Genomic DNA, 22,091 nt, shown 5'->3' with positions numbered 1-22,091 from the left:
AAAAATGAGGGCTATGTCCTACACTAACCAATAGCATGCCAGAGGTATATGGATTGTATATAAAAAGTTGTTGTGAAGTGAATTCCAGTGTTCCGGGGTTCATGAACAAGTCAAAAGTGCTGAGGAGACCGCCTCATACGAATGCAAATAAACCAAAGGGATTCTGGGAACAAATTCCTTAAGGCTCCTAAAAAATCCCATTTACATGGGTTTATCCTATAGGCTAAAGCTCACCCACTGGGTTTTTAAAGCAGAAGCCAGGATAATAGCTGATCAGATTCCTAACTACAGACCGGTTTCGCCCTTATTGGGGCTCATCAGTGTAGTGCAGGGTGTTCTGATCAGCTTAGGTAGAGCCAGGAGTGGGGATTCACAAACAAGTCAAGATTCCCAACTACAGACCGGTTTCGCCCTTCTTGGGGCTCATCAGTGTAGTGCAGGGTTTTCTGATCAGCTTAGGTAGAGTCAGGAGTGGGGATTCACGAACAAGTCAAAAGGGTTGAGGAGACCGCCTCATACGTACGCAAATAGACCAGATTCCCAACTACAGACCGGTTTCGTTCTTCTTGGGGCTTGTGTTCCAGGGTATAACAGTAGATTGTAGATTGTAAGCTCTTTTGGGCAGTGCCCTCTTCACCTCTTGTATCGGTTATTGATTGCTATATATGTTACTCTGTATGTCCAAAGTATGAAACCCACTTATTGTACAGCGCTGCGGAATATGTTAGCGCTTTATAAATAACTGTTAATAATAATAATAACAGTGCATGAAATTGGCCTTGTATTTATCCTGCTGTTCTGGCGTATAATACATGGCACTGTATTTATCTTGTCACAGATATGTGGGGTTGGGTGCTATAAGTATATGGCAGTTGGTTGTAGCAGCTTTATCATTTGGCTTGTTTTGCCCAGAGTGTTCATTGTGTGAAATCGCCCCCTTGCCATCCCTCCCATGCTGGCTATAGGAATTGGGCTAAAATGCCAGCACTGGCGATATTCACAAAACGTGCAAGTGCTTCAATTGCATGTTTTATTCAAAGGCAAAGAAAACCAAGTCATTGGCCCTCCCACCCTCCCCACGCCAATAGACTGTTGGTTTTCGGTTTTCTCATTTAATGTATTTAATGTCAGTTTTTCTTTAGCCCCATTAAATAAAGTTTTCTTTCAAACAGTCTAAGGAATGTTAGTGGACCCTGGTTTTATCAATACTTCAAATAGTCCAAAAACAGGTTTGTGGTCCGATTGTCTCATAAGGGAACAAGAGCCATATTTCAGAACATGGATATCATCCTGATTCCGGCTCTTGTACATCACTCGATCAGTGTAGGAAGGCGTCCTCTGTTTCTTACTGGTGTCATAGTCATCGGATCCGATATTAAATCTATATGTGGGGCGGAAATGGATTTCGCCTTCCTTAAATCCTTTGAATATAGAACCTTTAGTCACCTCTTCTGACAGCTGATCGTACTGCAGGAGGGACCTCATATCATTCTCTGGAAGGTTCTCTAGGATGGAATCAACTTCCCTCCGACTCTTGCTCAAGCGGAAATTGAAGTCCCCAAACCAGAAGACTTCGTCAAACCGGCTCGTCACATCGTCGGGATCAGAGTAAACGGGGTTTGTGTCAGGAACATTTTTTGGGAGCTTCAGGTCTTTGATTATTTTCTCATAATTCTGGATTCTTTGCTTTACTTTGGAATCTCCTGCCGCAAAGTGGGCATTGATAAAAAGGAATGAGGTTCCAAAGAATGTAAATGAAGCAGCCACAGCCCCTTTGGTCTTAATCAATGGGAAGAATCTCGTAGTGACGGTTGCACATTCAACCTCAGAGCAGAACCACACGAGATCTCTCCTGATAAACAGAGACAGGTACAGGACACCGTGAGCTGCTGAGTGGAGCAAGACATAACGATGCCCCAGTGTCAGCTGCAGACGGTTTTGCCATTCTTGCCTGTTGGGGCAGCCTTCTTGCACTCCGATTACATACAGGTCTTGTGCAGACTCGGTGCCCAATGGAAACAGTAAATCATCCAGTCTCTCTGGAAGATCCTTTTTTTCATTCATATTCCAGGTGGCAATAAATATCCTCAGAGTTTTTTGTGGAAGATGTTGTTGCAGTTCCTCTTCTCCAAGTAAGCCTTGACCAACCAAGAGCCTCTCTTCTAGATGCCTCTTATGGCTGGTCTGGCTGGGAGAAACACCAGTGAGCTTTTTAGCAATGTTACTCCAACACCAGTCAATGGTGAATACGAAGATAAATACAAGGAGAGCAAAGAGATAAACTAACAAGTTCTCCTCATTCTCTTCATCTTCGTCATTTTCTATTTCTTCATATTCTGGGTTTCCATTGTGGAACTCCAGTGATGTGTGACGGGTATAAAGAAGGGCTGTGAATATCATTACTGATAATAGATGGGCCCAACCCGCCCCCCTTCTGTAGGGCTGTCTCCAATAATGGCCAACAGTCCAGTTAATGGTAACTGCCAAGGAAAATACCATTAGGATAACTGAACCCAATGGGTAGATCTCTTCAATATCAGTATCTTTAACATTTCTAAATAATTCAAATTCTTCTGGTGTCAGGATTACTTTCTGGGTCAGTGATGATCGATCAGATGAATGAAAACATTGTTCCAATAAAATAAGAAAAGCAATGAAAGGTGGAAAATTCATTGCTAAGGAAAGGTTGCTGAGCTCTAGTCAGCAGATGTTGTTCGAAGCAAGTCCCACTTCGAACTGAGCTCTGTGCTCAGTGTCAGGCTTATATAGCCTGCTGTTGCCATGGTAACCGCATACTAATGAGCTTGTCGGTGATGTCACAATGCGGTTGCTACGGTAACCACATAATACAAGATAAGCAAACTGATCTTATCAGTGTTGCCATGGTAACCGCATACTAATGAGCTTGTGTTTACTTATCAGTGATGTCACAATGCGGTTGCTATGGTGATCACACAATAGTAACTAAACCACACCCTAATGTGTTTTCTAGCATAGAATTGTCTTTAACCCTTTCACTGCCACACAAGTTTTTAACATTTTGTGATATTTTACTTTAGGGGCATTTTATGGGGGCAATTTTAGTTTACCAACGACAACGATATATCAATTTTTTTTCAGGGCAACCTAAAGTTTCAAAACATGATGGAATTTTTGCAATTCCATAACAAGATATTTGTTTCTAAAATACCAAAAGAATGAAAATAGAAAATATTTTCTATAATATGGACACATATATCATAACAGATTTCAAAAGTCCTATATATATATGGTTTGTGATTATTATGGGATATATTGGTTTGATTTTACTATGGGATATATATGGTTTGTGATTATTATGGGATATATATGGTTTGTGATTATTATGGGATATATATGGTTTGTGATTATTATGGGATATATTGCTTTGAGATTATTATGGGACAACAATGTTTTTTGACGCACAACATTTTACAGCGAAACAAAATGGTACAGATTCGCTCATTATTAATAATTTTCCATAGGCATGCAGAAACAAGAACTTTCTGAAAAGATACTGTAACCCCTATTTGACTGTAACAACGGGCAATACCGGCTAGATGGGCTTTAGAGCAGGGGTGCCCAGACTTTGTCACCCTGTGATCTACTCTTGCCCCCTGGCCTCCGTCATGAGATCTACCACAGTTAAAATAGTGTGACGTCTATCATTTGGTGCAATAAGCAAGAAAAAGAATCAATGTTTAACAAATACACATAGCAATATATAAATGCAGTGCCAAATTCACATTTAATGCCCACATAACATTAGTCAAGTGCCAACTTCAAGTTTAATGCAAAAGGCTTGTGATAGTTTTTACTTCCCTTCTTCATGGCCCACTTTGTAGTCTGCACACAGAAACATATATAAATAGGGAACAAATATATACAGCGGCCCAGTGGGGACAATTTTCTATACTGGGATGAAACTACAAAGATAGATGGCTTGAGCAGCCACACTCAAAAGCTCCAATAAGCAATAAGTAAAAATAAGAATAAGTAAACCTTTTTTTTTCTATTAATAAAATTACTCTAAACAGCTTCCCAGAATTGCCTACCTTTGTCCCTCTGTTCTTTCTGACCTGGTTCCTCAGTCACAAGCTGATCGATTCCTCTCCTTCCTTGTTCAGAATGAAGCTCGACCCCCACTTCCTGTTCAGGTCTCTCATTACATAAACTACCTGTAGTCGAATTAGAGAGCCTTCTGCGCATGCCTGGAGGCAGCAGGAGCCCGTCTGTGCATTAGCAGGGTTTTTTTTCTTAAAGAGAGACCTGAACAGGAAGTGGGGGCGGAGCTTCACTCTGAACAAGGAAGGAGAGGAATCGATCAGCTTGTAACTGAGGGACCAGGTCAGAAAGAACAGAGGGACAAAGGTAGGCAATTCTGGGAAGCTGTTTAGAGTCATTTTATTAATAGAAAAAAAAAGGTTTACTTGTTCTTTAAAGAGATGTTAGCTCCATCAAGATTAAGAGAGAATAAATTTAAGATAACAGAGAGAGAAATATATGTATATTGTGGATAATTAAGTGCAACAAATGTGTTAACTGTAAATTTGTTCAGAAAGGTAAAAAAAACAACTATGAGTATGGTATAATATAGGGGAATTTTATAATTGTAAATCATGTAATGTAGTGGGATACAGTGTTCTTTATTATATATTGGTAAAACTAAAAGTGGGGGGACAGCGAGGGGCCATAAAAAGACTGAAAATCATGCTTCAAAACAATAAACCAATTTCTGTTTTATATAAACATTATGCAGAGGTACATGGGGGGAAATGTGAGGGTACAAAAATTACTGAGATTAAGGGAATTTCTAATAATGACATGAAAATGGGGGAGATTTGAATCATTTATTGCTTAGGTTGGAACAGAAAATTATATTTGAATAGCAAACTACATATCCTTATGGATTAAATGAGGGCGTGGAGTTGGCCGCATTTCTAAAAGGAGGAATGACATTGTAAAGCTTAAAGTATCACCCCTACGGATAGGTTAAACCAGTGGCTCGTGAGCAACTTGTTTCTCCCCAACCCCATGGATGTTGCTCTCAGTGGCCCTAAAGCAGGTGCTTATTTTTACATTCCTGGCTTAGAAGCAAGTTTTGGTTGGGTAAAAACCAGAAGTGCTGCCAAACAGAGCCACCTGTAGGCTGCCAGTGCACATAGGGGCTACCAAATAGCCAATCATAGTCTTTATTTGTCACCCCCAGGTACATTTTTCATGCTTGTGTTGCTCCCCAATTCTTTTTAAATTTAAATGTGGCTCATGGGTAAAAAAGGTTGGGGATCCCTGTCCTACAGTGACCTGACAGAAAGATTTCTTCAAGCCTGCCTGTGGGTTAGGGGTCTCACTCATCAAACTACCTTCAGTTATTACTCCCTACCTTAGGGTATACAGGTAAAAAGAAAGCAGAGAAATCCTTATGGCCACTTCCCAATTCACTGTTCATTCATGCAGGACAAGGTACAGAGGAAACCTAAAAATTATATTTTATAACCTCCTACCTAACAACACTTAGCAGCTGGTTTATCAACAATAAAATTCAAATTTTTGAAGGCAAAAACTCCCAATTTACACATTTAAGTGCTTTTTTGAGTTTTTCAAATGTTTTTGAGAGTTTGTACACAAACTGAAATGAGTAGAATGTGAATTCAATGTATTTTTTTATTTTTTAACTTGATCAAGTTTATATTCAAAATTTTGAATAAATAAGCAAACATTCGAGTTTGGTAAAATTTTGAGTTCATTTGATTTGAAAAAGAACTTTAAGTTCTAAAATTTGAAAAATGAGCCTCCCAGAATCAGGAAAATCAAAGGCTTCCTCCAATTAATAAAGAAGCTATTTCTTTACCACTGCCATTGTGGGGGGGGGGGGGGTTAGTAATCTATTATAGGTATAGCAAGTCTATAGTTTAGTAATATAGATATGTAAGTATTTCTGTAGAGCAGGGGTGGCCAATACGTTGATCGAGGTCCACCAGTCGATCCCCTGAGGATTTCTGGTGGGCCGCAATCAAGCTGGGAATGCGGAAGAGCTCTGCGAATGTGTACGTATGCACGCACGCCGCACTTCTGCATTCCGCGTCGGTCCGGTCGATCGCGACCAGACCGAGCCTGCCCACCCCTGCTGTAGAGGAAACCCCCTCATACTCTTATATGGAATGTTCCTGGAGTCAGTAGGTGAATGGCAAAAGTGTAGCTGTGACTATGGTAGTTGAAGGGTCCAGCACCCTTTTTTAGCACATCTAGATGACAGTCACTTTAACAGTGTTGAATAGACCTTTTTAAATTCATGGCAAAGAGTTCAACCAAATGTGAAGTCATATTACAGAGCTGTTATGGGAGCATAACAATTTGGGGTCATAATGATGTGAAATTACTATAGCATGGTTGAATCCAACAAAACCAAAGCCACAGAGCAAAAGGAGACCCATGATTCTGAATGCAGTCACCAATTAAACCAATTAGGGGTTCTCATAATGAACAAAGGCTTGTAAAATTATTAGCATTTTCAATTCAAAAAAGGAAACCTCTAATGTATATTATTAATCTATAGCAAACATATTCAAGAGCTTATAGAGATTTAAGGGGATCCTAAGGGTATGCTGGAACCCTTGTGAAATTCCTTGCCTAGGAAATGCTAGAGATATGATCAGTAACTATAGGAAGGGAATAATTGCCTGGATGGAATGAAAAGATACTGGTGTTCAGCATATTGTCAGGCATGGAAAAACTAATACACAGAGAGGAAAACTGGATGTGACTGAAAAACCAAACAATGTAAAGAAGGTCATTAAGGTGATTAAGAACAGAAAACCCTACTTGAAAAAATTTTTAGCACATTTTTTTTTATTATATGCTTATATTATTATTTTCTTGGGTTATTATATATTTGTTTATTATATTAGCATTATGTATTTTAGTTTAGTTCTTATATTTATTTAAATATATTTATTGTATTTATTTGACATGAAATTTTTCATTATATATATCATACCGCTATACTACATATCCAGAGCCACTACATCATCCACAGATCCACGCCATTGACTCCTATGGGCACCCAGCTAATAGCACTTTATGGTAGTAACAGTTGCCTGATTTATGTGTTAGTATTATTAGATATTTTGAACATCTGGAACTTTGGGTCATATGTGATTTTTCTTTTTAATTGTTTTAATATGTTTCACCCTTTCTGTGTATTTTGTTCTGTCAAAATGTGTTCTGCTATTGTAGCTGTTTATTTGTGGGATACGGTCTTTTCTCATAGATGCAGAATATTATACTGTGCTTTTTTTGGGTATGAAGTCTATCTATTGGATGGAACATTTCTAGTACGGTTTAACCAATTAATAATGTCTAATGTGGGGAATAAAGAATGTTTGTTTTACTAAATCATGGGTCTTCATTTTGAATGTGTCAGTCTGTGAAAACAATAGCTCAACAGCCAATCGGTTTTTGTGCCTGAAAAATAGTAATGTTTGCTAATGCAGAGAAATGTTGGGAAAAGTACTTAACTAAAATTATGAAAAAAATAAAAGTCAACTTTGTGACTGAATATGGCATCCAAACATAATTAGAAGCATTCTGACGCAGTGGTCATGGATAGTGATGAGCAAATTTTTATCGCCAGGCATGGATTCGAAGCGAATTTCTGCATTTAACCAATGGCAAATTGTTTTGGACACGGGCATGTAAAAATGGGTGCAGTCGCATCAAAAAATATCACATGCGCCACTTCGCGAATTTTCCAATAGTTTCACGAATTTTTCAGCGAAACGGGACAGATTCACCCACCACTAGTCATGGATCCTAACTGTAGCACATTTAGGGGGAATTACAAAAATGTTACAAGTTTAATTGGAATTCCAGGAAGACCCAAATTGCCACTTATTTCTATATTTTTAGCTCTTTCATTACCTTTACTGGTACCATCTACTCCCATAATGCTTTTCCCATTAGTTTTATTCTCTGTCACACTTCACAATTTATACTCATGCACTGGCTTTACTTGGAAGGGTTGAACTTGATGAACTCTGGTCATTTTTCAACCTTATGTAATTATGTTGTGCATATTGCAAAAGATAGACAAACAATCCCTGTTTTGTTTAAAGGGAAGGCTATTTCTTAGTAACTTAATGCACAGAATGTCCTAACATCCTATATATGGATAATGGATGAATTCAGAGGACCTCTTGTCTCTTTCTGTATGAATTTTGTGGTTACAGCTTTATTGCACCCCCAACTAATGGTTTAAAATATAGTGGTGAGCACAACTTTATTGCTATAGCAGAAGCAGTGGCCAGCTCTATGTTGTAGCTCCCATCATTCCCAACGATAGCCAGGTGATCCCAATGGCGGCCAATAAAAGTTGTTAATGAATCAGATAAAAGTAAGTGTAGAACTGGCCAGACTGGGGATAACTTTGACATAGTTGGCCAGCTTGAATATATGCAATATTGCAAACAATCTCTGTTTTGTTTAAAGGGGTGGGCATATCTTGGTAGCTTAATGCACAAAATGTTGAATTGTCCTATATATATTGAATATGGGTGAGTGCAGAAGACCCATTGTCTCTGTCTACTCTCAGGTAATAGTCACCAATTAATGTTTCATAATAAAACTAAACCATAAAAGAGGCCTAGTGAAGCATGTGGTGGAAATCTAAGACTTTAATACCCAGCTGCAATTTGATTGTGATAACACTAGGAACTGCCATTTCTGCTAGATCGGCCTATGCAATATTACTCAACATGCAGTTCAAAGTGTATTTTGAACAAGATTTTCCTTTGTTAACCCTTTAAGTGCCAAGGGACGTAGATTCTACGTCCCAGGTACCAAGGGACCAAAGTGCCATGGGACGTAGAATCTACGTCCAATGGCACTGTCGGGTTTACAAGCGCTGCGCTCGCTTTTAAAGCAGCGCAGCGCTTGTAAACCCCTCAGATCCCCCTAGGCAACGAGCAGAGCAGCACATACATACCGATCCGGGTCCCCCAGCCGCACCGATCGCGTCGCCAGCCAATGACAGCAGTGGACACGCGTTGATGACGTGTCCACTGCTGTCCCTTTAAATAGCGCCGCCTACTGTCGGCTCCCTCACTCCTGCTGCGCACTTTGGACAAGATGGAGCTCCCCTGCTGCCTTCCTGCTGGATTGATCGCCCCTGATCGCCCCTGATCGTCTGCCTGCCTTGGGTAAGCTGAACTACAACTCTCTACCACTGTTTATTTTGCTTATTTCTATCTCAACTGTCTAAAAAATTTTTTTTTTTTTTTTTTTGCATTTTTTCTTCTATCTTTGTCATTATTACACTTTTGTACACATACACACTTATTTACAACTTTCCCAAGCACACACAGACACTTACACACACACTTACACTTTTTTTTTTTTTTTTTTTTTTTTCTTTCTTTCTTTTCTTTTCTTTCTGTCTTTGCTTTCTTTGGCAGTCTTTGATCTTGCTCTATAATTATCTGATTTATTTGGTTGCATTTTAGTGTTTTTTTGGCATTTTCATAATTGATTTCTGTTTTTGAATTATTCTATTGCACTGTAACTTTTTGTATTGCTATTGGGTGCTGAATTTGCAGTGACGTTGGTGGATCCAGGGCTCTGACCACCGATTTCATTGCAATTATTGTTCTTCTGTTGGTTTAGGTGGTTTTATTGGATTTTACGGTGTTTTATCTTTGCATTGTTCTTTATTGTGTGTTTAGTGCCCCCAAAAAGGTTGCTTTTGCAGTGACATTGGTGGATCCAGGGCTCTTACCGATTTCATTGCAACTATTGTTCTTTGATTGCTTTTAGTGGTTTTATTCCATTTGATTTCAGTTGTTCTAGAAAGGTCCAGAGGTGCTAAGATTGTTCTGGTAGTTTCTATTGCCAAGGGTTAGGCTGATGCCACACGAGGCGTAGGGCTGATTTTTTCAGCAAGTGGAAAAACGCTTGCCAAAAATTCAGCCCTACGCCTGCTACTTGTTCCTGCACCCGAATGAATGGGATACACTCGGGTGCAGGCACGTGTAGCCGATATACGCATGAAAACGCGAGACTTTGCATTCTCACGCGTTTTCATGCGTATATCGGCTACATGTGCCTGCACCCGAGCGTATCCCATTCATTCGGGTGCAGGCAAAAAAAAAAGGGGTGCATAGAGTGCAGCCCCAATATTATGCATTTTCAGGTTTGGCGGCCATGTACTTATGTGCAACCAGACATAGGTATCGTTTTATTCAGGGGAACTTGCAGATTGATGGTTAGTAAGTTTTTGGTAGTTGCCATGGAGATTTTGGGGAGAAATCTAGGTTTTTTATCTGGTTTTTCCTTGATTTCTGACCAAAATCTAGGTTTGTATCTGGTTTTTCCTTGATTTCTGACCAAAGCGCTGACTTCTGCAAGGGACTGCGGCCACAATTTTCCATGTAGAAAGAGAAGAGTGGCGTCTCTGAATAGCTGAAGGTGTGCACTTTTCGTAAATATATAGATTGTGGGGGTTATCTCACAGGTAGGGGGGGTTAACACTGAAAAACTGCAGGTAGTGCACATAGAGCGCAGCCCCCAAAATTTCAACTGAAATTGCCCTTATGCATTGCCCCTGTTTGGGGGCATTTGGTGGCCACGTCTTTATGTGCACCCATACATATGGGGTATCGTTTTATTCAGGGGAACTTGCAAATTGAGGTTTAGTAAGTTTTTGGTAGTTGCCATGGAGATTTTGGGGAGAAATCTAGGTTTTTTATCTGGTTTTTCCTTGATTTCTGACCAAAATCTAGGTTTGTATCTGGTTTTTCCTTGATTTCTGACCAAAGCGCTGACTTCTGCAAGGGATTACGGCCACAATTTTCCATGTAGAAAGAGAAGAGTGGCGTCTCTGAATAGCTGAAGGTGTGCACTTTTCGTAAATATATAGATTGTGGGGGTTATCTCACAGGTAGGGGGGGTTAACACTGAAAAACTGCAGGTAGTGCACATAGAGCGCAGCCCCCAAAATTTCAACTGAAATTGCCCTTATGCATTGCCCCTGTTTGGGGGCATTTGGTGGCCACGTCTTTATGTGCACCCATACATATGGGGTATCGTTTTATTCAGGGGAACTTGCAGATTGATGGTTAGTAAGTTTTTGGTAGTTGCCATGGAGATTTTGGGGAGAAATCTAGGTTTGTATCTGGTTTTTCCTTGATTTCTGACCAAAGCGCTAACTTCTGCAAGGGACTGCGGCCACAATTTTCCATGTAGAAAGAGGAGAGTGGCGTCTCTGAATAGCTGAAGGTGTGCACTTTTCAGAAATATATAGTTTGCGGGGGTTATTTCACAGGTATGGGGGTGTTTAGACTAAATAACTGCAGATAGAGCACAGCCCCCCCTTATGCATTGCCCCTGTTTGGGGGCATTTGGTGGCCACGTCTTTATGTGCACCCATACATATGGGGTATCGTTTTATTCAGGGGAACTTGCAAATTGAGGTTTAGTAAGTTTTTGGTAGTTGCCATGGAGATTTTGGGGAGAAATCTAGGTTTTTTATCTGGTTTTTCCTTGATTTCTGACCAAAATCTAGGTTTGTATCTGGTTTTTCCTTGATTTCTGACCAAAGCGCTGACTTCTGCAAGGGATTGCGGCCACAATTTTCCATGTAGAAAGAGAAGAGTGGCGTCTCTGAATAGCTGAAGGTGTGCACTTTTCGTAAATATATAGATTGTGGGGGTTATCTCACAGGTAGGGGGGGTTAACACTGAAAAACTGCAGGTAGTGCACATAGAGCGCAGCCCCCAAAATTTCAACTGAAATTGCCCTTATGCATTGCCCCTGTTTGGGGGCATTTGGTGGCCACGTCTTTATGTGCACCCATACATATGGGGTATCGTTTTATTCAGGGGAACTTGCAGATTGATGGTTAGTAAGTTTTTGGTAGTTGCCATGGAGATTTTGGGGAGAAATCTAGGTTTGTATCTGGTTTTTCCTTGATTTCTGACCAAAGCGCTAACTTCTGCAAGGGACTGCGGCCACAATTTTCCATGTAGAAAGAGGAGAGTGGCGTCTCTGAATAGCTGAAGGTGTGCACTTTTCAGAAATATATAGTTTGCGGGGGTTATTTCACAGGTATGGGGGTGTTTAGACTAAATAACTGCAGATAGAGCACAGCCCCCCCTTATGCATTGCCCCTGTTTGGGGGCATTTGGTGGCCACGTCTTTATGTGCACCCATACATATGGGGTATCGTTTTATTCAGGGGAACTTGCAAATTGAGGTTTAGTAAGTTTTTGGTAGTTGCCATGGAGATTTTGGGGAGAAATCTAGGTTTTTTATCTGGTTTTTCCTTGATTTCTGACCAAAATCTAGGTTTGTATCTGGTTTTTCCTTGATTTCTGACCAAAGCGCTGACTTCTGCAAGGGACTGCGGCCACAATTTTCCATGTAGAAAGAGAAGAGTGGCGTCTCTGAATAGCTGAAGGTGTGCACTTTTCGTAAATATATAGATTGTGGGGGTTATCTCACAGGTAGGGGGGGTTAACACTGAAAAACTGCAGGTAGTGCACATAGAGCGCAGCCCCCAAAATTTCAACTGAAATTGCCCTTATGCATTGCCCCTGTTTGGGGGCATTTGGTGGCCACGTCTTTATGTGCACCCATACATATGGGGTATCGTTTTATTCAGGGGAACTTGCAGATTGATGGTTAGTAAGTTTTTGGTAGTTGCCATGGAGATTTTGGGGAGAAATCTAGGTTTGTATCTGGTTTTTCCTTGATTTCTGACCAAAGCGCTAACTTCTGCAAGGGACTGCGGCCACAATTTTCCATGTAGAAAGAGGAGAGTGGCGTCTCTGAATAGCTGAAGGTGTGCACTTTTCAGAAATATATAGTTTGCGGGGGTTATTTCACAGGTATGGGGGTGTTTAGACTAAATAACTGCAGATAGAGCACAGCCCCCCCTTATGCATTGCCCCTGTTTGGGGGCATTTGGTGGCCACGTCTTTATGTGCACCCATACATATGGGGTATCGTTTTATTCAGGGGAACTTGCAAATTGAGGTTTAGTAAGTTTTTGGTAGTTGCCATGGAGATTTTGGGGAGAAATCTAGGTTTTTATCTGGTTTTTCCTTGATTTCTGACCAAAATCTAGTGTTGTATCTGGTTTTTCCTTGATTTCTGACCAAAGCGCTGACTTCTGCAAGGGACTGCGGCCACAATTTTCCATGTAGAAAGAGAAGAGTGGTGTCTCTGAATAGCTGAAGGTGTGCACTTTTCGTAAATATATAGATTGTGGGGGTATCTCACAGGTAGGGGGGGTTATCACTGAAAAACTGCAGGTAGTGCACATAGAGCGCAGCCCCCAAAATTTCAACTGAAATTCCCCTTATGCATTGCCCCTGTTTTGGGGCATTTGGTGGCCACGTCTTTATGTGCACCCATACATATGGGGTATCGTTTTATTCAGGGGAACTTGCAGATTGATGGTTAGTAAGTTTTTGGTAGTTGCCATGGAGATTTTGGGGAGAAATCTAGGTTTGTATCTGGTTTTTCCTTGATTTCTGACCAAAGCGCTAACTTCTGCAAGGGACTGCGGCCACAATTTTCCATGTAGAAAGAGGAGAGTGGCGTCTCTGAATAGCTGAAGGTGTGCACTTTTCAGAAATATATAGTTTGCGGGGGTTATTTCACAGGTAGGGGGGGTTAACACTGAAAAACTGCAGGTAGTGCACATAGAGCGCAGCCCCCAAAATTTCAACTGAAATTGCCCTTATGCATTGCCCCTGTTTTGGGGCATTTGGTGGCCACGTCTTTATGTGCACCCATACATATGGGGTATCGTTTTATTCAGGGGAACTTGCAAATTGAGGTTTAGTAAGTTTTTGGTAGTTGCCATGGAGATTTTGGGGAGAAATCTAGGTTTTTATCTGGTTTTTCCTTGATTTCTGACCAAAATCTAGGGTTGTATCTGGTTTTTCCTTGATTTCTGACCAAAGCGCTGACTTCTGCAAGGGACTGCGGCCACAATTTTCCATGTAGAAAGAGAAGAGTGGTGTCTCTGAATAGCTGAAGGTGTGCACTTTTCGTAAATATATAGATTGTGGGGGTATCTCACAGGTAGGGGGGGTTATCACTGAAAAACTGCAGGTAGTGCACATAGAGCGCAGCCCCCAAAATTTCAACTGAAATTGCCCTTATGCATTGCCCCTGTTTTGGGGCATTTGGTGGCCACGTCTTTATGTGCACCCATACATATGGGGTATCGTTTTATTCAGGGGAACTTGCAGATTGATGGTTAGTAAGTTTTTGGTAGTTGCCATGGAGATTTTGGGGAGAAATCTAGGTTTGTATCTAGTTTTTCCTTGATTTCTGACCAAAGCGCTAACTTCTGCAAGGGACTGCGGCCACAATTTTCCATGTAGAAAGAGAAGAGTGGTGTCTCTGAATAGCTGAAGGTGTGCACTTTTCGTAAATATATAGATTGTGGGGGTTATCTCACAGGTAGGGGGGGTTAACACTGAAAAACTGCAGGTAGTGCACATAGAGCGCAGCCCCCAAAATTTCAACTGAAATTGCCCTTATGCATTGCCCCTGTTTTGGGGCATTTGGTGGCCACGTCTTTATGTGCACCCATACATATGGGGTATCGTTTTATTCAGGGGAACTTGCAGATTGATGGTTAGTAAGTTTTTGGTAGTTGCCATGGAGATTTTGGGGAGAAATCTAGGTTTGTATCTAGTTTTTCCTTGATTTCTGACCAAAGCGCTAACTTCTGCAAGGGACTGCGGCCACAATTTTCCATGTAGAAAGAGAAGAGTGGTGTCTCTGAATAGCTGAAGGTGTGCACTTTTCGTAAATATATAGATTGTGGGGGTTATCTCACAGGTAGGGGGGGTTAACACTGAAAAACTGCAGGTAGTGCACATAGAGCGCAGCCCCCAAAATTTCAACTGAAATTGCCCTTATGCATTGCCCCTGTTTTGGGGCATTTGGTGGCCACGTCTTTATGTGCACCCATACATATGGGGTATCGTTTTATTCAGGGGAACTTGCAGATTGATGGTTAGTAAGTTTTTGGTAGTTGCCATGGAGATTTTGGGGAGAAATCTAGGTTTGTATCTAGTTTTTCCTTGATTTCTGACCAAAGCGCTGACTTCTGCAAGGGACTGCGGCCACAATTTTCCATGTAGAAAGAGAAGAGTGGTGTCTCTGAATAGCTGAAGGTGTGCACTTTTCAGAAATATATAGTTTGTGGGGGTTATTTCACAGGTAGGGGGGGTTAACACTGAAAAACTGCAGGAAGTGCACATAGAGCGCAGCCCCCACATTTTTAGCTGTAATTGCCCTTGTGCATTGCCCCTGCTTTGGAGTGTTTGGTGCCCATGTCTTTATGTGCACCCATACATATGGGGCATCATTTTATTCAGGAGAAGTTTGTCTTTCAAATATGCCTTTGTTAGAAAATTTTTATGAGATTTTTTTTTGTCAAATCCACATTTGATCATGCGTCCAAGTTTACGTTTTAGAAAAAAAAAAAAAATGTCATAAAAAGTTCCAAATTTCACAATGCACTGACAAAAGGTATTTGGCTTTTGAGTGAAAACTACATTGCACCTAGAAACCTGAAGGTCTGTAGTTTCTAAAGATACCAAACATGAGGGGATATTTTAGATTTACATATAAGTTATGCTGCATTAACTGTTACAAGCGCTTTTCTGCTTTGTTCTGGTGTGATATTGTACTAAGTATTGCCTTAGTTTGGGGGTTACTTCTGGACAGGAACTGTGGGGTACCACCACATATTTGGTATCGTTGGAATTGGGAGTATCAGGGCTTTTACAAACAATAAAAAAAAGTGAGTAAAATTAACTTTTCTATGGAAAAAAACCTCAAAATATACAGAAATTTTTCATAATTTTATTTTTTTTTTACATATTTCACCCAAAATACACATCATATCTCCAGAAAAGTTATAAAATTTGGTATGTATGTCGAAGCCCAATTAGTGACGAAAAAAACGATATATAATTTCCCTAGTTTCGTGGAGGTTTTCCTACCAAAAAACATTGTTAAAGTGAATGAGTACAAAATGCTTAAAAAACGTCTGGCACTGGGGGGAACCGAAATGACGAATTCGGCTGGCACTTAAAGGGTTAAATCAATGTTTTGTCACCACATTTCAGTTCATGACTTGTCAATATTTTGCCAGACAAATATGAATCAGACTGGAGCACCTGAAACATTTCCTGTAATTCTCCTACCGCTGTTGTTATATGACATAATGTCTTTGCACGTTGGCATTTCATGATATCATTGCAATAATTCAGAGGTGTACAAGTCTAATGACTCTGGCACTAAATTATCCCAGAATGTAATAATGTACGACTGAGGCCCATTACCATTGATACACTGATGCTGCAAGTGTAGTTAAAGATGCAGATGTCACACGGAATCGATGCTATGCTTCATCTTGAGAGCACAGGGCCATTTGGTAGATTGATTTGTTTAATGCCAAGTAAATTATTGATGGATTTTAAAATGTACAAAGGCAAAGTACTTGAACAGATTAAAGGCCCTTGATAGTATTTCCAACCGTGAATGCTTGTTATTAGTCTTATTATAAGACCATTTCCTAGAACAAAGTTTCAAACCTTAACGGTTAATTTTTCGTTTGGGTTGAGCCATAAGTTTGCTGTCACATTTTGTGGCCACGGAGCTGCTGAACTATGGTCAGAAGAAGACATTAATGTCACTGATGCAGAACAAGAGCGAGCTTTGACAGGCAGACATTGGCCATAATAGAAAGTAACCAAGGTACCAAGACAGATGTAATGCCCAGTGAAATACACTTCAATTAAAGTCAGAACTGATACTCACCAAAGTGGTTAGGGGTCTGTAAGCGCAGTCCTAGACCTGTAGCTCAGGGAGGCAGATACTACTCCGAAGAACAGAACTCCAGATTAAAACAGAAAAGGTAATTTTATTAAGAAGAATCAATCAACCCAACATCCTTCATATGTTGCTGCACATGGAATTGTGGAAATGATGGCGTCCCTATGCAATTAAAGAAATGTCACAAAAGAGCTAGTTTAGCAATGTGCAGGCCACACCTTTACCCCACAGTGACCTGCACATTAAAACCCTTACATTAAAGGAAAACTATACCCTCAGAATAAATACTTAACCAGCAGATAGTTTATATCATATAAAGTGACCTATTAAAGAATCTTACCAAACTGGAATATATATATCAGTAAATATTGCCCTTATACATCCTTTCCCTTGAGCCACCATTTAGTGATGGGCTGTGTGCTCCCTCAGAGATTTAGTGATGGGCTGTGTGCTCCCTCAGAGATTTAGTGATGGGCTGTGTGCTCCCTCAGAGATTTAGTGATGGGCTGTGCGCTCCCTCAGAGATTTAGTGATGGGCTGTGCGCTCCCTCAGAGATTTAGTGATGGGCTGTGCGCTCCCTCAGAGATTTAGTGATGGGCTGTGTGCTCCCTCAGAGATTTAGTGATGGGCTGTGTGCCCCCTCAGAGATTTAGTGATGGGCTGTGCGCTCCCTCAGAGATTTAGTGATGGGCTGTGCGCTCCCTCAGAGATTTAGTGATGGGCTGTGTGCCCCCTCAGAGATTTAGTGATGGGCTGTGTGCTCCCTCAGAGATTTAGTGATGGGCTGTGTGCTCCCTCAGAGATTTAGTGATGGGCTGTGCACTCCCTCAGAGATTTAGTGATGGGCTGTGTGCTCCCTCAGAGATTTAGTGATGGGCTGTGTGCCCCCTCAGAGATTTAGTGATGGGCTGTGTGCTCCCTCAGAGATTTAGTGATGGGCTGTGTGCTCCCTCAGAGATTTAGTGATGGGCTGTGCACTCCCTCAGAGATTTAGTGATGGGCTGTGCGCTCCCTCAGAGATTTAGTGATGGGCTGTGTGCCCCCTCAGAGATTTAGTGATGGGCTGTGTGCCCCCTCAGAGATTTAGTGATGGGCTGTGTGCCCCCTCAGAGATTTAGTGATGGGCTGTGTGCTCCCTCAGAGATTTAGTGATGGGCTGTGCGCTCCCTCAGAGATTTAGTGATGGGCTGTGTGCTCTCTCAGAGATTTAGTGATGGGCTGTGTGCTCCCTCAGAGATTTAGTGATGGGCTGTGCGCTCCCTCAGAGATTTAGTGATGGGCTGTGTGCTCCCTCAGAGATTTAGTGATGGGCTGTGCGCTCCCTCAGAGATTTAGTGATGGGCTGTGCACTCCCTCAGAGATTTAGTGATGGGCTGTGTGCTCCCTCAGAGATTTAGTGATGGGCTGTGTGCTCCCTCAGAGATTTAGTGATGGGCTGTGTGCTCCCTCAGAGATTTAGTGATGGGCTGTGTGCTCCCTCAGAGATTTAGTGATGGGCTGTGTGCTCCCTCAGAGATTTAGTGATGGGCTGTGTGCTCCCTCAGAGATTTAGTGATGGGCTGTGTGCCCCCTCAGAGATTTAGTGACGGGCTGTGCGCTCCCTCAGAGATTTAGTGACGGGCTGTGCGCTCCCTCAGAGATTTAGTGACGGGCTGTGTGCTCCCTCAGAGATTTAGTGATGGGCTGTGTGCTCCCTCAGAGATTTAGTGATGGGCTGTGTGCTCCCTCAGAGATTTAGTGATGGGCTGTGTGCCCCCTCAGAGATTTAGTGATGGGCTGTGCGCTCCCTCAGAGATTTAGTGATGGGCTGTGTGCTCCCTCAGAGATTTAGTGATGGGCTGTGTGCCCCCTCAGAGATTTAGTGATGGGCTGTGTGCTCCCTCAGAGATTTAGTGATGGGCTGTGTGCTCCCTCAGAGATTTAGTGATGGGCTGTGTGCCCCCTCAGAGATTTAGTGATGGGCTGTGTGCTCCCTCAGAGATTTAGTGATGGGCTGTGTGCTCCCTCAGAGATTTAGTGATGGGCTGTGTGCTCCCTCAGAGATTTAGTGATGGGCTGTGTGCCCCCTCAGAGATTTAGTGATGGGCTGTGTGCCCCCTCAGAGATTTAGTGATGGGCTGGGCGCTCCCTCAGAGATTTAGTGATGGGCTGTGCGCTCCCTCAGAGATTTAGTGATGGGCTGTGTGCTCCCTCAGAGATTTAGTGATGGGCTGTGTGCTCCCTCAGAGATTTAGTGATGGGCTGTGTGCTCCCTCAGAGATTTAGTGATGGGCTGTGTGCCCCCTCAGAGATTTAGTGATGGGCTGTGTGCCCCCTCAGAGATTTAGTGATGGGCTGTGTGCCCCCTCAGAGATTTAATGACGGGCTGTGCACTCCCTCAGAGATTTAGTGATGGGCTGTGTGCCCCCTCAGAGATCAGCTGACAGGAAATAATGCAGCTCTAACAGGAAGTAGTGTGGGAGTAAAAGGCAGAACTCTGTCCATTAATTGGCTGATGTGGCCTAACATGTATGGTTTCATGTGCACCATGAATCTTACGATCCCAGGGTATTTTAAAATGGTTCATTTCTATTTAGGATTACCCAAAGGCACATACTGCTAAAAAAGTATATTTTTATGAAAATTGCTTAATTAAATGAAACAAGGTTTTTTTATATGAGCTGGTTTATGCAATATATTTTTACAGAGACCTACACTGTTCGAGGGTATAGTTTTAAAGTAACTTGCATCTAGGGTTGCCACATCTGCCAGCTTTCTTAGCCGGGCAGGGGGCAGGGGTGGCGTCACAGGGGCAGGGAAAAGGTGGGGCCGTGAATTTAGGGGGCAGGGAGGAGGCAGGGCCACGAAGTCATGGGGCAGGGCGGAGGCAGGGCCATGAAGTCACGGGGCAGGGAGGAGGCAGGGCCATGAAGTCACGGGGCAGGGAGGAGGCAGGGCCATGAAGTCACGGGGCAGGGAGGAGGCAGGGCCATGAAGTCACGGGGCAGGGAGGAGGCAGCGCCATGAAGTCACGGGGCAGGGAGGAGGCAGGGCCATAAAGTCACGGGGCAGGGAGGAGGCAGGGCCATGAAGTCACGGGGCAGGGAGGAGGCAGGGCCATGAAGTCATGGGGCAGGGAGGAGGCAGGGCCATGAAGTCACGGGGCAGGGAGGAGGCAGGGCCATGAAGTCATGGGGCGGGGATGAGGCAGGGCCATAAAGTCATGCCGTTGTGACCCCTAATGTGCGCTAAAAGGCCCTAATTTGCCCCCATCAATAAAGCAATACACACACCAGTCTCACCCTATCTATTTTGGGTGTTGGGGACCCTGGGGTGGCAGCCCCGTATGGAATCTGGACACCCCAGTCTGATGCTGATGAAAAGTATTTTTTGCTTCTGCTGCTGTATATTACTTTGTACTTTGGGTTTTTTGTACATAACTCTATGTAAGTTTATTTGGCATCCAGTGAAAAAGTAATTTATTAACAGTATGAATAATCACAGTAAGAATCTAAAATGTTTAAAACTTTTAAATAAATGGAAGTCATAATCATGTGAGAAAACCAAAAAAGGAGGCAATAAGTGACTTCTGGTAATAGGGAAACAGCTAAAACAACATGAAAGTTCCTTTTTTAATTGAAGCCCCAACAAGGGAAAATTATCCAAAATAAAATAACAGTAATTTTTATTCTGTGCATTTAAACTGCTTTGCTTTGAAGTCCTGGTTTTACTGCCCTGAGTGTTTGCGTTTTTAGCTCTTCTGATATCTGGAGATATATTAAAGTGACTGTATAAACAAATAACAAAGCTTTCATTTTTAAGTATAGTGGAGTGTTCAGTAATACATATTCCTGTTACGGGGGAGAGGATTCTGTAAAGTAGAATTACATCAAATAAATATTTCCTTAAAAGCCACAAAGAGAGGCCTGAGATAGATTTCAGATATTCACTGGCCTTTAGAGCAGTAAATTGTAAATGTGCTAGAGGTTCAGATGTATGGGGTAAACGGATTAGAGGCATGTTGGCTCTTTCAACTGTTGTTGGAGTGCAACTCCCATTACTCCTCACAGCTTTTGGTTGTCGCAGTGTAAATGTAGCACTGATAGGAAGTATTTCTGTAACCGTGTTGCCATACTGTACCTGCTATTCCACAGCCATAGTCCCTTCCCAGAGGCTATTATACCGCCACTGCTACTATAGGCACCATCTCTCCCTACTATACCTGCTATCCCACAGCCACAGTCCCTTCCCAGAGGCTATTATCCCACTGCTACTATAGGCACCATCTCTCCCTACTATACCTGCTATCCCACAGCCACAGTCCCTTCCCAGAGGCTATTATCCCACTGCTACTATAGGCACCATCTCTCCCTACTATACCTGCTATCCCACAGCCACAGTCCCTTCCCAGAGGCTATTATCCCCCCACTGCTACTATAGGCACCATCCATCCCTACTATACCTGCAATCCCACAGCCACAGTCCCTTCCCAGAGGCTATTATCCCCCCACTGTTACTATAGGCACCATCTCTCCCTACTATACCTGCTATCCCACAGCCCCAGTCCCTTCCCAGAGGCTATTATCCCACTGCTACTATAGGCACCATCTCTCCCTACTATACCTACTATCCCACAGCCCCAGTCCCTTCCCAGAGGCTATTATCCCCACACTGCTGCTATAGGCACCATCTCTCCCTACTATACCTGCTATCCCACAGCCGCAGTCCTTTCCCAGAGGCTATTATCCCACTGCTACTATAGGCACCATCTCTCCCTACTATACCTGCTATCCCACAGCCACAGTCCCTTCCCAGAGGCTATTATCCCCCCACTGCTACTATAGGCACCATCTCTCCCTACTATACCTGCTATCCCACAGCCACAGTCCCTTCCCAGAGGCTATTATCCCACTGCTACTATAGGCACCATCTCTCCCTACTATACCTGCTATCCCACAGCTACAGTCCCTTCCCAGAGGCTATTATCCCCCCACTGCTACTATAGGCACCATCTCTCCCTACTATACCTGCTATCCCACAGCTACAGTCCCTTCCCAGAGACTATTATCCCCCACTGCTACTATAGGCACAATCTCTCCCTACTATACCTGCTATCCCACAGCCCCAGTCCCTTCCCAGAGGCTATTATCCCCCCACTGCTACTATAGGCACCATCTCTCCCTACTATACCTGCTATCCCACAGCCCCAGTCCCTTCCCAGAGGCTATTATCC

At 42.5% G+C, this 22,091-nt stretch overlaps 1 pseudogene; it reads right to left on the bottom strand.

Annotated features, from left to right (window-relative positions):
- Positions 1–1,127: 1,127 nt before the first annotated feature.
- On the bottom strand, positions 1,128–2,400 carry LOC101730233 (annotated as a pseudogene).
- Between the last annotated feature and the right edge of the window lie 19,691 nt (positions 2,401–22,091).

The sequence above is a fragment of the Xenopus tropicalis genome, chromosome 5 (assembly GCF_000004195.4).
Source record: "Xenopus tropicalis strain Nigerian chromosome 5, UCB_Xtro_10.0, whole genome shotgun sequence".
Lineage (NCBI taxonomy): Eukaryota > Metazoa > Chordata > Amphibia > Anura > Pipidae > Xenopus > Xenopus tropicalis.
This window is presented reverse-complemented; position numbering and strand designations above follow the sequence as displayed.